The sequence below is a fragment of the Canis aureus genome, chromosome 11 (genome assembly GCF_053574225.1).
Source record: "Canis aureus isolate CA01 chromosome 11, VMU_Caureus_v.1.0, whole genome shotgun sequence".
In the NCBI taxonomy this organism is placed as follows: Eukaryota; Metazoa; Chordata; class Mammalia; order Carnivora; family Canidae; genus Canis; species Canis aureus.
Window position 1 is genome coordinate 58,380,863 of NC_135621.1, and position 15,741 is coordinate 58,396,603.

The 15,741-nt window shown below is 41.6% G+C and overlaps 1 protein-coding gene across 2 annotated transcripts in view; it reads left to right on the forward strand.

Moving 5' to 3' along the window:
• SPTBN1 (spectrin beta, non-erythrocytic 1) overlaps nt 1-15,741 on the forward strand; it is a 197,885-nt gene that overhangs the window by 90,855 nt on the left and 91,289 nt on the right. The gene's annotated exons all lie outside the window — the stretch shown is intronic.

Sequence of the window (15,741 nt, forward strand, 5' to 3'; positions counted from 1 at the left end):
CCCATAGTAACAACAAATGGAACTGATGGCATTTTAAGCAACTTTAGGAAAATTTTTGCTAACACCTTTTCCCATCCCTACCCCCAGCTTGTGTTTGTTCTTCAAATTTGATAATACATAGATTATATCATATAATTTAATTTTATACATGCCTCCAAAGTAACCCCTCCCCCCCTTATTTTAATCCTGAGTATCATCCTTCCTAGCACTTAAAACCCAGTATTGGAAACTGGTCCTTTCAAATGATTTTTTTAAATGCCTGTTATACGAATTCATTCATTTAGCGTCTCTGCCTGAAAGTACCGTGATTTTGTGGGAGCTATTTCTCCATTTTTGCTGTTTTCAGATATTTTCACAAATCCTAAAAATTTCAAGAGGGACCAGGGGAGGAGATTTGATGTTCTAGCTAAGGGAAGTATGATATTAAAATGTGTTTGGTCTACTAGGATAGTAAGCAAATAAGTAAACTTATTTACACTCTGATTTAGGGGACTGAGTGTGGTGTGATGTCTTTCATACTTAGTACTCCTGGCGTAAGACAAGAGACAGGACCTTCAGCCTCTGGTGGCTTCAGACGTTAACCACCAACACCCAGCACACCTAACAGACACACCCAGAGTGCAGGCTCACTCTCTCTTTCAAATTGTTCATCTGCAAAATTAAGTTACCACCTTTTTCAGAGCCTGTTTTTGTATCTTCAAAGTTGGATTAGTTTTTTCTTTTTTAAATAAAAGAGAAATGCAGGAAAAAAAAACTTAGCCTCATGTGTTTAGAAAAACGTTTGTAGTAACAGGTTGATAATACCTTTTCTCCAGTTTCAAATCAGCCAGCTTAATTCTTTATAGCAGAATATTGCTGCTCTTGTACTCAGAAGCTATTGCTTGTGCCTAAGGTGTAAGTTAAAATCCAACCTCCTTAACTTGGCGGTGGACCCTCCCCCATGTGGCCCCACCCCAACTGCTTCCTATTCTGGCACTTACATTCCAATCCTACCTTCCAGGTAGGCAGGCTTACAGCTCTTCATAAAACCAAGCCCAGGGTTTTTGGCTTCATCCATTTGCCTTCTGCCTCAAATGCCCCACTCATCCATTTACCCATTGAAATCATTCCTGTAGATTTCTAAGTTGCTCATATTCCAGTTATTCCATAAAGCTTCTTGTCTCCTCTTTTGGGGTTGATGGGGAAAAAGATTTCATTGAGTGCTTACCATGTACCAGACATGTTAGTAGGAGCTTTGTATGTGGTATCTTGCCTTCATAACACACCTGTGAGATTTTAAAGATGAGAAGACAAATAGCTTGACCAGGGGTTGCAGGCATTATTGATCTCAGACAGCACACATTGTTGTTCTCTAACCTTCTTCTCCTAGACTTTTAGATATTAATGTTCTTTTATTTCTGCAATAATGACAATAATAATGATAATAACAGTAATGAGGTTATATTGTGAAATAGGCACCCAAACCTGATTCCTCTTTCCTGTCTGCCTGCTTCCCAGAGAGCACTGATTCTCTTGGCCCTGGCAGTGGAGTTGTAATGAAGACAGGATCTAGTTGAAAAGCATCAAAATGAACTTCTTCTGCCGCCTTTGCAGCCTAACCCTGACATCTAGCACCTGATATTTCTGGAGAAGGTTCTTTTTCTTAGCTTTTCGGCTCCATGAACTTGTCCCTTCGTCCAGAAAGTGTTATGGGGTAGTCGGTCTTTAGTGGGACGTAGAAGGAGACTACAGAGGAATTTAGAACATGCTTTCTCAGAGTTGCCTTGTTCCATTTTTTAGGGGGTGGGGATGGGGTCCTGGTTTCTTTCTTTTTTTTTTTTTAATTAATTTATTTTTAATTAATTAATTTATTTATGATAGTCACAGAGAGAGAGAGAGAGAGAGGCAGAGGGAAAAGCAGGCTCCATGCACCGGGAGCCCGATGTGGGGGATTCGATCCCGGGTCTCCAGGATCGCGCCCTGGGCCAAAGGCAGGCGCAAAACCGCTGCGCCACCCAGGGATCCCTGGGGTCCTGGTTTCTTAGGGGAAAAATATTGCTGGTCTTATGCCCACAAATTGTGAAGAAAATTTATTTTCAAGTTTTTAAGAACTTGCCAGTTTGTTAGGGTACCTAGATGTTTGTCTTGCATAATGTCTTAAACCTTACAGAAATAAGATTGCCGAGCTTACACCTCCTTCTTGTCATGAAGAAAATTTAAAGGTTTTAGATATAAAGTATTAGCCTTCAAATATTTCCGACTGTGACAGTAAAAAGAGTTGGTGACAAATGAGAACTCTCTTGGCGGGGTGGGGGCCAAGATTTAAAAGAACATTTTTGGGTTTAACGAAAACATAAAAGATTGGCTTTTTGCTCTGGATACCTGCCAATAGTATAGCTATTCTAAGGCCAGATAACTTTGTGCGACAATTCACCAATTAAAAAAAATGTATATCTTCTGCCAGAGTTTCAGCTCAAAATTTGGAAGTTCTTAACAGATTTGTGAATTAGAATCTTTTTTGAATGATGTAGTAATAATTACTATTAATATGTACAGCACTTAACTTTAATATGTATGATCTTGCGTAATTAACTAAATGAGATTATTCAAAGTACCCAGTGTGGGATCTAGTACTTAGTAAGTTCTAAGTAAGTGTGCATTTATTATTAATAATATTTCTTTGGGGTAGATATTCTTATTTCGTATAGGTAGATAGGCAGATCATTTGATTCAAATCAATTGATGTGAAGCTACATCTTCAGAATCCAGGTTTTCTGGTTCCACATTTGAAGGGTCCAGGACCACAAAGTGGGTTAGGTAAGAGTCACATCACCCTTTCCCTAGATATCATGAATGCGTTCTGGTGGCATGGAAAATTAACGAGCTCAGGACTGCTCAGATTTCTGGACATGTGGTGCTCTCAGTTTTTGGTGGGCCAGGAACTCTGATGGTCAAGGGAATAATGATTCCTTTAGCTTAAGTTCACTGACTGGGATCTCCATTAGGAGGACTGTTGGAGGCCAGCGAGGAAGAAGAGGAGGTGATCGATAACTCCCTTTGAGGAAAAGAGACCATTTTTCTTACAAATTGAATGACCTGACTGCTCAGGAAGTTTTCTGATGACTCTACTCTTCTCCCCTCTTCATATGCCTAGGGCCTCCACTGCGTCTATGTCTCTTATAGTCTCTTTAGCGTCTTACCCCTCCCCTCCCCACCCCCACAACAACTGTTGGGTCTCCCTAAAGCTGGGCCCTGATTAGAGCTGTCTTCTGTGCAAAAAGTTTTGGGAGTTGACTCTAGCTGACCTTCCTATCTCCAGCTCTTGCTACTCCTTCCTCAACAGCACTCAGGATCCCCTAAACCTACCCTGCATTTTCCTGCCCTTGAGAGGCTGTTCTCAAGGTTTCTTGCACTGGGAGTTATTTCTTTAGTCAGGATTACTACTTTTGAGTTCCAGTTTAGATGCCACTTAGTTCTGAGTGTTCCCACAAAGAGGGGAGGTCAGAATCTCTGCTTGGGTTCCCTTCCTGCAAGATTTAAAGTTTAAGTTCTTGTTCGTTTTGTCATTTTCACATAACTGCTTTTGGGTGCAGTTTATCTACCTTTTTGTTTTTTCTACATTTCACAGAGTTTTAGGGGCATAAAGACAAATGCCTGATGTAACCTGTTTTACACATAGCAGTTACCAAGTCTGTTAAAGAGTAAATAAATGAAACTGTTATTATGGACGTCTTTATTGCAGTGGTTCTCAAAAGGAGGTCCCCAGACCAGCATCGATGTGATCTGGGAACTTGCTAGTAATATAATTTCTCAGGCTAGACTTCTGAAACTCTGGGGTGGGGCCCAGCAGTTGGTGTTTTTATAGCCTGCCAGGTGGCTCTGATGCACACTTAAGTTTGAGAAATCCTCCCTTATTGGGTCATTCCTACAATCTTTGTGATTTAGTGATGGGGAGGAACCAACTGCGTGGATCACTCCTAAATGGGACCAGATATTATATCTGATTTACTGAACAATGAAGAGTCGTGAAGAAGTATGTTTAGAATAAAATAGTTTAGTAGTGGAAAGGCATTTAATGAGTCAGGAATGGCCCCTGTCCCCCTAAATTAGAGAAGCCATTTAACATCTGCAGGCCTCAGCCACCTCATCTGCCAGAGGCACCAGTTGTCTGTAGCAGTTCCCCACTGAGTTGATGTGAAGATCTATCCAGAAAGATCCAAGCTTAAAAAAAAATTAAAAGATCATAATATCTACAGGTTGTGCAAACAGTTCATAAGGCATCTCAGTTCCACTTAGGTTCATAGTAAAGAATCTGTTGCATTTCACTTGAAAAGCAGAAATCCCAGTAACTTGGTATCTGGAAGGGAGGCCAGTGGGGAGGCCTCCTGAATATCTGAAGATCAGGTCTGCTTCCCTTACTGAATACCTTGCAGGTTTACCTGCCAGGGTTGCATTGAACAACAGATGCCATAATCTATATGATGTTTCTTTGAAAACATCCACGTACTATTTAAAATGTCAAGTGTGGTTATTGTTTTCATCATATTTTCTTTTTTTCCTCATCATATTTTCTTTTAAAGAAAACTACTATATATGAACGAACTCCTAAGAAGTCCAGTATGGCACAACAATTTAAATATGGACTTCAGGGTTTGTTTTCCTCTCTTCTGGAACATGACACAAATAGTGACAGAGCTTCAGGTTTTCAGTTAACCATAGCTTTACAGGCATAACATCTATTCAAAGTAGAATCACACTTGTGCATGTAAGTCAGGTAGATCTCAGCCTTTTTTAGTTCTTGGTGTCTTTTCTCCCTCTTGCCTGGCAAGTTTCAATCAACAGATTTAACAGATGAAATAAATGATAATAGATAACTACCTTCAGTAACTTTTGCTAGATTGGCTTAATTAAAACCCTGCTAGATTGGCTTAATTAAAACCCACCCTGGGTACCTGGGTGGCTCGGTTAAACATCGGTTAAACGTCTGTCTTCAGCTGGGGTCATGATCTCAGGGTCCTGGGATTGAGGCCTGCATCAGGCTCCCTGCTCAGCAGGGAGTCTGTTTCTCCCTCTGCTCGCGCTCTCAAAAAAAAAAAAAAAAAAAAAATTCTGGCAATTGTTAAACCAGTTCATGGGTGCAAAGGACTTGCCATTTAAAAGCTCAGTAGTTGGTCACTAAACTGGGCAACTTCAGAGCAAGAAAAATCTAAGAAATACAATGATACAAACGATTCTTAAAAATGGATTGCATTTCTATTAACAAAAATTCGTTGATTGCCTGCTTTTCGATGGGAACTGTCCTCTGGTTAGGAAGTGTATGAGAAGGTGTATTTCAGGAATGCTGGAAATGCTGGTTGGGCTTACTGAGGAATAGAAGTAAGTGGACAAAAAAACTTATTCCAGGTTTTAGGGACCCAAGGTAGAGAACCATGAGGTGTGGGACCAGGGTAGGAAAATGGAGCAGGTTCAGGAAAGTGGAGCAGGTTCAGAGTGGCCAGAGTTTATAGAGTGCAGAGTGACAAAGGGCAGGTCGGAGGGGTACTAGAAGGATAATTGAAAAGCCAGAGGATACGTGATCCTGTAAATCAGGTTAAGTCGGTGGAAAGCCACTGAAGGATTTTAGATAGGAGAGTGATATGTTCTGACTTTTTTTTTTTTCCTCCGAAGAAAGGGGAGTCTGATGGCTTAGTATGATGATTGCTTTAGAGGGTAGTGGTCAAGAAAGAGTCTGGAGACCAGTCGGGAGGCTCTTGGGTTTGTAGGGTGAGAAACTTAGAAACAGCATAGACTCCTCAAATTCTGAACTGCAAGGTTAGAACCTGGTTCCTTAGAACCTGGTTACTTAGTGTGGTCTACAGATGATCTGAGAGTTTGTTAGAAATCTCTCAAGCGCACCCAGATCTACTGAGTCAGAATTTCATTGTAACATGATCCCTGAAGTGCTGCCTTGGAATAGTCTCTTCTTGCCTCCTTACCCTTATGAGCAGAGAGGGAAATAGTCCCAGAAGGGTTATGACCTTCCTGAGGTTTAAGGTTTATGTGTTTTATAGGAAGTATGCATTAAAGGTAAGATTTTCATGTTTTTTTTTCTTTTAGGTAAACTAGAGCATTTTAAAGTAACTATAAAAATAATCTTGCATCTAAATGTATAATAGTTAATTAAAGAAAGTTTAGTATTACCCTAGATTACAGGGCTTTAAAAGCCTGGTTGGTTAATTCCTAGCTTTGTAAGTCTTTGTAGAATTTGGCTGGGATTTTCCTATTTACTAATCCTGCAGTTTTTGAAATTGGTGTGGTTAAGAAAAGCACAATTTCTTTTCATTTATCCATTTGGTATTAATGGAGAACTACAAAATTCCCTGGGTTCGTTTTCTTTACATTCTTTCAGAATTTCAGCACGGTGTTCTGGGAAGTAGAGTCTTGCTAAGTCCATACCTGCTTTATGACTTCAACCTTTTATATACTTCTAAGTTGTTTTTTTTTTTTTTTAGAGCAGAAATACACCCCTTCTCCGCCCATGCTCCATCTTGGTAAAATTATCCTATATTAAACCAATGTATTAAACCAATGTTACTCTTCTTGCCTTTGATTAGACTTCAGACCGCTTTCAAACTCACCCATGCCTTCAGGTATGGCTGTAAAAGTGGATTTAAAATACACTAAATAGCTGTTACTTGATAAGTGCTCATTTCCTGTGAGTCCACAGGTAAAGCTTTAAAATTAGTGGGTATTGATTAGGTAGGAGAGAAAAAGCACCTGCTGAAACTTGTTGGCAGGAAGTTTTTGCCGCTTAAAGAAGAAAGAAAAGGGATGGGGGAGATAAGTTACTTCTCTTTTCCTCTAGCACCACTCCAGAACCTTCCTGAGGCAAAGGCCACAAGTAATGAAAGTAGTAGGAGTTAGGAGGCCATTCCGATGATCTTACCACAGCAGGATTGATGGTCATTAATGGACAAAGTTAAATTTCTAGCTTTTCTTTATGTTACTCCAAAATTCTTTTTATATAATAATAATTTCATAGTCAAATTATGATACCTTTAAAGGAGAGAATAGTTTAAGATCCTGCAATCCCAGGGGCGCCTGGGTGGCGCAGTTGGTTAAGCATCCAGCTCTTGGTTTGGGCTCAGGTTGGATTAAGCCCAGAGCAGACATGGAGTCTCCTGGAGGCTGTCTCCCTCTGCCTCCCCCTGCTCCTCCAGGTGCTCTCTGTCTCTAAAATAAAATCTTAAAAAAAAAACAACAACTGCATTCTGAGCAAATTCTTACTTTTCAATAGTTCTTATCTGTATGCATTATATAATTTAACAGTATTAGAATATTGATTCCAACTTTTGGTGTTTTGTTTCTGTTTTTTACTTAACATTATATCATAAACTTTCGTATTTGGTTATTTCTGTGCTTCTTGCCGAATACTGCCAAATTGCTTTTCAAATCAGAGCAGGTTTTTTTGTTTTTTTTTTTTGTTTGTTTGTTTGTTTGTTTTACTAATCTGAGCCTGTTCACTTGCCTTGTGATGAGGGTAATACAACTTTTATGAAGGAAGATTGTCCTAAGAATAAGTGAGTTTTGGGGCGCCTGGGTGGCTTAGTTGGTTAAAAGCATCAGACTCTCGACCTCAGGGCCATGAGTTCACGCCCCATGTTGGGTACCACACTGAGTGTGGAGTCTACTTAAAAATAAAAATAAAATAATTTAAAAAAAGAGTAAGAGAGGTTCTCCATGGAAACTGTCCCAGTACCTGGTACATGGTACTGGGACATGGGCCCTCAGTAATCAGTGGCAGCCATTATTATAGGTCCTGGTCAAATGGCAAAGCAGGGCCCAGTCTTTTGAACATAAGTTGGATATCTTACCCCACCCAAACCCTGAAACCTGTTCTGGGTGTGGTTTCCTTTAGCATGTTAGAAAAGTGTTTGGTTTGCCTGAAAATGCACCCAACTGAAACACCCCCTTTTGTGTTTCTCTTTAGAAAGTAGACAAGGCTGACGGCAGTCATTTTAGTCTGATAACTTTTGATGTAGGTTCAAGGTCGCAATGGTATGGCTCTCTTAAGTTCATAAAAAGCATCTAAGGCAGTTACATCTGGAGCCAGAGCATCCAGTGCTTTGTCAGAGAGAACTACTGTAGCCAAAGTAATATTAACCACCCTCCATAGATTGGTGAATGCCTCTACTGTGTGTGCTTTTGAAAGGCCTTTCTTAGCCTTTCTCTCTCTCCCCCAACCTTGTTTTCAAGAGGCATAGGGCCTTTAAGTGGCAAATCCAGTAATCACAGTAGCATAGAGACACACAGGCCAGCCTATATTTGGCTTCACAAAGGCCTTGTGAAAGATCTGGCCTTAAAGTCTCTTTTACTGCTGAAATGATGCAAGTGGAAAGTTAATTTGAGGATCACTGAGGCACGCTTTATTCATGAAGAATGTGAGCAAAACATAAAAAGTCTGCAGGCTCTGTTCTTCTCTGGTGGTAAGGAAATTACATAGGCTGTGTCATTATTTGGGTGAATTTTACCCCCACCCCCCACGGAGTGTAATTGTGATGGAATTTTGGAGTGAGAGCTGTCGCGTTAAGTACAGGCTAGTTGGAGTGTGTGTATGTTTGGCCAGAAATCCTTATACAAACCATAGGCCTTATTTTGGTGGCATGATGTGCAGAGAGTGGCCTTGGCGTATTGAATTAGTTTTTTTTTTTTTAAGAGAAACTTTGAAGATCTATTTTAATGTACATGAAGTCTTTGAAGGTCTGCTTAGTCTGTTTGAACTGTTAAATCCCAATGAGTCTCTAGATCTCTGGTGTGATTGTATAGGAGTTGAGAGGTGAGTACGAGTCTAGTGCAGTGTGTTTCTGATGCTTGAAAATGGTGCCCTGATTTCTATTGAAGGAGAGGTTTATTCCTGCAGAGGTTTAAACGACTCACTATAAAAACTTCAGTCTTGCAGTGCTAGAGGGAGATTATGCTTTATCTGCGAACAACTGCCAAGCAGATGAAATCCCAGCTGCACAGTCTGTGGTGGAGACTGGGTGGGAGTGGCCGGGGGAGCAGAGGAGGAAAGTGATCAGACCCTGGCAGTGGTGGTGGCGTGGTGCACAGGGCTGCTGAGGGCTGTTGGGAGGCGGTGTTCAGCGTTAGGACATTTTATCTCTCAGAAACACAGCGTGGTGGAAAGCATCTGGACCGTGGAGTCACATAAGCCAGCATTCAGATCCTGACTTCACCAGTGACCTTCCTGGACCCCGTTTTCTTGATCTGTTAAAAACTGGGAAACATAAGTAGCCCTTGGGGTGGCTGTAAATCCTAAATTAGTACACCGTATTGATTGACAAATTCATCCTAGTTTTAGCCGTGGCTGTTCCTTCTGAGCACTCTCCCCATGTCCCAGGCAAGCTGAATGATGGGTCACCATAGTTATATATGAAAGTACCCATGGCTGAGTACGGAAGACACACCGCCTGTGTGTGTTTGCTCATCCCTGTTATGCCTCCCTAGTGCTTGGTGCATGAATAATGAATGAATGGAGTGATGAAGGCAGTAATATATATATATATATATATATATATATATATATATATATATAGTTGTTTTAAAGTGAGTTAGTCACTCTTCCTCCCTGTGGCCTCTCCTCCCCTGAGAAAACAGTGGCCTCTTCAGCCACATAATAAATAATGTGTTGAATGAAAGAGTGAATCACATGGTAATGGTTTTGACTCTATGATGTGGCTAATAAACTAGAATTTCAGGAACGGCTTATGTGTGTCAATTTTTTTGATAAAATGAAATTTTGATAAGACTCTAGGGACATCCCTCATGTAGTTCCTGTGGTCTGCAGAGTGCTGGGGAATTGAACTTTGGTGAGGAGAAGAGAAGGAAGCCTGTGGTTCTTGGAGAGATACTCAAGTTAATTAGACATCAGGTTGTCTCTTCTTGCTGCTCTTTTTACTTTTTCCCTTTGAGATGGAGCAAGAGTAGTTGACCCAGGAGGTTAGGGTCATACTAATGTCATCCAGGTACCTAGCTAGAGAGGTAAAAGTGTACCCTGTGAAACTGAAATCCGTTTTCTGGGTGTGGTAGCCATTCATTCAGGTTTTTGTATTGTGTGACTGTAAATGAAGGCAACTTTTCTAACTGCAAATATGTCTTTGCTCACAGTGATACAGCATGAGTAATGTTTTTCTAGAAGCCAGGCAGTTAATAATACTCTAAGCAAACAGAGGCAGGGCCTCAGAAATGTAGATACCAGATTAATGTGCAAGCTTGGCCTTTTAAACTGTTGAAGAAATAGCCACGAGAAACTAGTTTTGGCCAAAGAATTGCTTCCTAGCCCTCAGTGGCTTCCAGTCCCCTCCCCTCTCCTTGGGGGGGGGGGGGACTAAAAAAAAAAAAAAAGGTTGGTTTTCTTCTGCAAATATATATGATTTCAATTTTGACACAGGAGGTTAGTTTTTCATTTGAGCACAAGGAAGCAATTTTTAAAAGTCCTGCTCATTCAGCATTGGGCCTGACTGTAGCCAAGCTTGACTGGGAGTTCTTGGCCACAGACCCACATACAGCAGCCCTTATCAAGGTAGTAAATTCAGTTGGCTTTTTGGGAGAGGGAGGGGCACTGGAACACCAGCCCTGCTGGGTAGGGCTCTGGAGCTGGCTGCATTAGGGACTCTGTGCTACCCTACAGTCAGATGGGAGGGCGGGTCCAGATCTCATCTTCACCATTGTTGTTATCCAGTGATTCTGAAGTGACCTTTCTTACCTCATTTTCCTGTGAGCTCATAGTTGTCTGCAGGCATAAGTTATGTCATGGATTCTTGCTCAATTTTTCTTTGATAAGGAGCAACTCTTGCTCACCAGTTGTTTTTGGAAGAAGAAACTGAGATACAGGTCATTCAGTGATTTAGCAGTTGATTTGTGATCTCCTCTCTTTATCCCCCCTCCCCAATGGGAATTTACAACATAACTTATTTGCTAAGGTCTCGTGCATTAAAAACCAACAAACAAAACTGTTGGAGTGGGAGACCATGATCTAGAATAATTATTGGCATTACCAAACTACTCTGTTCAATGTTAAGCCTTATGGAGGACTTCTCTGTAGCTTGTTGCTAGGCGTTGGGGTACAACTTCCATACCTGTTCTCAAGAGGCTCACAAACAAGTCAAGAGATGGGAAAACAGATACAGTTTTTGGAATAAGATTTGAGTGGGTGAACATGCAGAAGAGGGTGCTTTATACACCTGCAAAATAGAGAATACCTGTCCTGCCCTCCTTATTCATCCAGAGTTGCTTTGAGAATCAGTTACAATAATGTGTATGAGCACTCTGTGAAAAAAACAAATGCGTAATCTAAGAAATTTTTGTGCAGGGAACAAATGGCAAGACTTTCTTCTCAGTTTCACTCAGTGTCCACTGATGAAGGAAACACCTTTTCAGTAACACTTGGCTGTATTTGTTAAATACTTTTATACCTGACTCTGTACCATTTATTATACGTATTACTTCATTGCAGGCACAGAAGAATGCTAGAGGTAGGCATAGATGTTATCTCTGTTTACAGATGAGGAAAGCAAGGCTTGGAGAGATGAGGTAACTTGCTCAGTGTCCCTGAGGAGGGAGCAGTGGGCCTGGCCATCACACCTCGCTGTGTGTTCACGGAGTCCCATTCCACTCTGCTTCTGTGGAGATAGTTATCTTCCTAGGAGGACCTGGGCGTGGCTAGGTATGGAGGGAGCGGTTGGACCACGTCTAGCAGCAGCCTACATGGTTTCTTGAGTGTGCTTTGAAGCAGCTTCCTCAGTCCTAGCTCCTCAGAAAGCATCCTCCCCTGTGGGTGTGGGACTTATGATGTGGTTTCCTTTCCCCTGCCTCTGGAGGTCGGCTCTTCTCCACAGGGTCAGGAAGTCCATGGGTGGCTGATAATGTGGGGTGCTGGAGTCACTCGTGCCCGCCCTGTGTTCAGGATAGGTCACACTTGTGTCACCATGTGGTAGGCCAGTGGTGCTGTGAAGGCCTGAGCAATGCAGTGTGGTTTGGAATCGGAGGTCACACCCTTGCCACCACATTGCTCATGAGTCCACTATACCTGTGATGTAAGAATTCAAGCACAAGCTTCTTTCTCCTGCACTGAATATAACGTTAAAACAGGGCAAAGGGCATTAGTGGGCTTTCCAGCATGAGCCATGTGCTTTCATATACGTATTATTTATCCTTTCAGTAGCCTTCTGAAGTAGGTAGTGTCATATCTGCCCTGAGGATTGAGGAACTTGAGGATCACAAAGGTGAAATGAGGTGGCACTTAGCCAGCAAGTGACAAATGAGTGACTTTGCAAAATTCTGTGGCAAGAGGGGGCCATTTTCAACATTTCTTTGAACTTGAAGTATGTGTTTTTTCTGTATAGGAGAGGCAGATGGCATAGCATAGGTGTCTATCAGAACATGGGTAGATTTTACTGACTTTAATTTCATTTAAATTTTGTTTAAAGTACATGTATTTATTTAATTCTTATTAGGGATTCAGCCAGATTGATAGGTGTTTTATAGTGTCACATTTAACCAACAAATTGAATATGCACATTAAAAATGAAAAGCTCACCAATCCGGTTTCTTAAGTATCAATTTCTGATAAAACTGCTTGCCACCGATGAGTAAATCCTTCCATTAATAACAATTAATCTGCTAATTTGCTTATCGTTGATATTGCAAGGAGCATAACATCGGGAGGGGTAATGCTTCTGCTTACCTTGAAGGTCAGAGCTGACATCCATCCGTATTTGATAAAATCGCTTAGGGTATTTGGGAAGATGTTGAGCCATGTAATAGCCCAAATTCAGGTGATATTAAGCCTTGATCTATCAGGATCTTTTTAAATACATGCACATAGGTAGGAGCCAGTGTTAGTACTTTGAGGGCTCTGGATTTTGAGTTAGAGATTAAAACAAAAACAAAAACAAAAACCTGCAGCCAGAAATCTCCTGTGATGCAGTGATGTGACTGACAGTCCAACTGCGACAGCTCATCTCTTTTTTTTTTTTTTTTAATATTTATTTATTTATGATAGTCACACATACAGAGAGAGAGAGGCAGAGACACAGGCAGAGGGAGAAGCAGGCTCCATGCACCGGGAGCCCGATGTGGGATTCGATCCCGGGTCTCCAGGATCACGCCCTGGGCCAGAGGCAGGCGCTAAACCGCTGCGCCACCCAGGGATCCCGCGACAGCTCATCTCTTAAGGTATCAGGGAGACTCGTTTGAATCTGTCTGCAAACCTCTGAAACAAAAGGAAAGGGGAAAATATGTTTCCATACTTTTGGCAAACCGAGTCCCAGCATGCCTCTGCTTAGGCAGTCATGCAAACCTTGTCCTTCTTCCTTTCTCCTGTGTGAGACAGGAATTGACCTGTAGCATGAAAGAAACGTATTTGGGTGGGCGTTTAGGGCAACTTCCAAAACCTGGTTCAGTTTAGGTTATGGTGGTGGAGTAAGAGGGGAGGCTGCATAATGCTGTTGATCTGCATTTTATTTTGGTGTCCCTGAGATCTGCCTCACCTCTCTGTTGCTGCCGTGGCTCAGTGAGTGACTGAAAGCTAGAATGTTGATGGGAGGGGAGGTGTGTGTAGGCCCAGGAAGATAGGTGTTGGCTCTAGATGTTGCTTCAGTTTCTTTACTTGGTAAATAATGAATTGTCATCTAGAACTTGTCCTCAAAACTCAGCTGGCATAACCTGAAAGCCACTTGCTTATAATGTGCTCTAGTTGATGTGCTATTGCAGACTGGCTGTCGGGATAGAGTAGCATGTGCCTGCTAATGAAGAATACATGCTGTGGAGGAAGGCAGGATAAAAGTTTTAGAAAACGCTTATAGCTCTGACGTCGCTGAAGGAACCATCCAGTCCATCCACCTGTTTAATTGACAATCCAGCAAGCAAGCAAATGTCACAGTGAGCAAGTTAAGATGCTTAACCCTCTAGAAACACCTGTACAAGAGACACCGTCACTGCCTTGAATCACATTCTAAAAGGGAATACTAGGTAGAAAGTGGCAGGTGTTCTAAGATGTGAACATAGGTTGTGAGATGTGAGAGAGACTTTTTTGGAGTTGACATTTGAGCTGCAACTTTAAGACTAGGATTAGGGAAAATGAGATGGTGAGTGCTTGGGGGGTAGGGATGGGACATGACCAAAGGGAGCTACAGAAATAGTGAGGGGTTTGGGGGGAATGGTTAGACATCTGCCTATGATGTGATATATATTTTTCCCTTTCATTTCAGTTGTTAATGCTTATTATTAGTAGTTGGGGTTTTGACCTCCTTTTTGTTAGCCAACATCCAGCTAATACTGGTACGGGTACAGAGAATCAGGTGCTTAGCAGCTGATAATGGATGAAATGACCTTGCCCAAGTGACATGCATCTCATTTCTCTTACCTGTTAGAAAGGGTTGTTAGATCATCATCTGATATAGACATGAAAGCTCCTGCAAATAAATGTATGGAGGGTATTTGTGGTATTACATAGTTTACCCATATAAAACGTGGTAGTACCAGTAATCACTGGTAATTTGATTTCACCAAATGCTCCAGCAAGGCTTTGCTGGGTAGATGCCCACTGCTAAAAAAACAAAAACAAAACACAAAACCCACAAGCATTTCTGGCTTCTGTGTCCTCTCACAGAGTCAGTCCTGTTGAGAAACTAACAGGCTACTGAGGAGGAGAGCAAAAGAAAAACCATACTTCATGCAGAGAGAAGGAAAAGCAGGTACCTACCTAAACTCTAGCCCGGTGGTGATGGTGGTGTAATAGTGGTAATAGGAATACAGCTAAGGTGCCTGATACTTATTCTCCTGCACTTTTCTAAGTACTTTGCATGACTTGATTCATATGCTTCCTACAGCATCCCTGTTAGAAATTCCCCATTTTGGAAATGGGGAAACTGAGGTACAAGGCTCCTCTGCCCAAGAACATTTAGCTAGTAAGTAGTAGAGTTGGGATTCCAGCCCACGCCGCCTGGACTGGACTCGGAATCCCTAACCAATTTGCCATGCTGCCTCTTCAAGAGCATTTCTTTCGTGACGATTAAGGCCCTTGCTTTTGTATATCTCAGATCTCAGATCGTTTTGTTAGGACTTCGCAACCTTGATTTGGTGAAAAGTTGAAATTCCTGACCCAGCTCCAACTGTAAAGGATTTGTTGAGACTTTTCACTCTTAATTGTGGCGGCGATAGTGAAGGGCAGCATGGTAAATGCAATATAAAATTCATGCCTTGCCTAGTTTTGGAAGACTTCCTTCCCTTTTCTTTGAAAAGGTAATTCTGGCAGAGTAAGAGGGACTGAGCTGACCATGCACACTCCTTGATCCAGACCCTCCCCCTACCCCTTCCAGTAGTACAGGATATTTGTTACCATGTTACATATTACATACTCAGTACTCTCCACTTCCATTTCAGCAATTTTGGGTTTTTGTTGTTTAGACATTGGGGGGTTTGGTAAATGGTGTTTTGTTTTTGTTTTGCCTGGTATTTTGCCACTGTGTACATTATTTGTAGAGACTTGGAGAGCTTGAAATGAAGGGTAGTAGTGCTAGAGTAGAATTTGAAGTTAAAGATGTGATGTTCACTCCTGTAGCATAGGCTACACAGAAAGTAACCCTGGAGTGCAGTGTTCAGTGGTGATGGTGTTACCTAGGAATGTGGAATTGGGCCAGAACCCACATTTAAGTTTACAGGAGTGTGCTGATTTTTCTTAGTTTTAAACATTTTCAGCAGCTCAAGCATTTGTTGATTTAT